This window comes from Limulus polyphemus, unplaced genomic scaffold (genome assembly GCF_000517525.1).
Source record: "Limulus polyphemus unplaced genomic scaffold, Limulus_polyphemus-2.1.2 Scaffold497, whole genome shotgun sequence".
NCBI classification, from domain to species: Eukaryota; Metazoa; Arthropoda; class Merostomata; order Xiphosura; family Limulidae; genus Limulus; species Limulus polyphemus.
The window spans coordinates 223,840-225,528 of NW_013666107.1; positions in this window are offsets into that span (position 1 = coordinate 223,840).

Consider the following 1,689-nt stretch of genomic DNA (forward strand, 5'->3'; position numbering starts at 1 on the left):
CTTTTGCTCCTCTTGTATTGCTGCCATTAAATCTGCTAAGCTGTAGTTTGATTTGCCGCTTCTCGTTTCCATTTTTTTGTCCCACTCTCTGACACCAATTTGTTACGTCTCTGTTCGTTAGTTAATTTCCGTAAAAATTCTTTCCAAGAAATTTTACCGATACAAGTCCTTTCTTAAATAAAACTGGTTTATTCTTTCTGAATACAACTTTGCAATGCACTTAATTTCCACAGTCGCGCTATAGCAAACGCTATAATTCACAACAAACGTCTCACGTGCTCAACTCAACTCTCCATATCTATCTCTGTCTGCAGTTCAATTACACATTGTTGCTGTCATTTATTGGCGGCTTATATATACAAGACTACCATATATCTAGTAGCCTTTCGAGACTTCAGTAAGGGACGTGAACGTTCGTGAATATGACGTGTTACTAACGTCACGTGACCCCCCGCTGTGGTAACAGTATGTTCAACAAAACGAAAATACGAGATTGATGTAACATATTAACTGGTGTGATAAGATTGGCAATATATGCAACATGCAAGGCCTAGATCTAGATCTAGTAAACATAATAAGCCTAATGTAGTGGTTTGTAATTGTATTGGTTGATTGTAAATCATGTCTTACACCAACTAATGTACTAGACTTTAGGTCTAATTGCAGTTATAAATTTATTTCTGGACCCTAGGTCCATCATCATACACATTGTAGCCAATATTATAGACATACTTAGATCAATACTAACTATTTAACTAGGCATTGCACTGGGACAGATCTAATGACTAAGTTAATAGATCTAGATGTAACATTTGTTTTAAAAGTTAGGCCTAATAAATCTAAATCTGGAACTGATGAGGCATGGTTATATCTAGACCTGGGTAGATTCAATACAAGGTGTTTTCAATCTATGCACCCAAATCTAAGATCTAGTTCAGATGTATAAAGTTAAATTTCTGACATTATTATCACATTTAAATCCAAACCTTAGACTAAAAAGGTGGAAATAACAGGTCTAACATTAATGTTAGATCTATATGTACTAGCGACTTAATCTAGGAAATGTAATATAGCACCACTAATTAGTTAGCCTATATATGTTTTCTCATTCTATCAAAACCTTTAATATTAAATATAGCCTTTGAGCTTCTAGGCTTATATTATGTTATGATTACACCCTTCTCCACAGTGTATGTAATTTTCATTTGAGCAATTTCAGATCTGTCTCTTGTAGTGTTCGTGTAGTTAAACCTATCGAATTTTTAAATGTGATTTAGCAACTGCCAGTAATTTATATGTTGCTCATAAGCATGATTTACCAGCATATACACTCATCTGCATTGATTTTCTTACTGTTGTGTCACATTAATTAACATGAGTATGGGTGGTCTGAATAATGGCAGTTAAAAATTTGTCAGATGAAAGGAAGCATTCTACTTTCCTAAGTTCCTAACCACAAATTATATTTGAATTATACAATTATAGTTGCAACTCAGGACTAGTTAGGCACATCTGGACCCGGTTTCGGCATGTTGCAACTAAACAGTGTAGTCAGTATTTATGAATTTATTCTTTCAGTCCATTATGTCGAAAAAAGAAAGTGGGGCACAGGGACGCAAAAGACGTGCACAATCTGCAGTTTTAATGGTGGAGTCAAGCAAATTGATGAGAGCTTTCTTTGATGGAAGT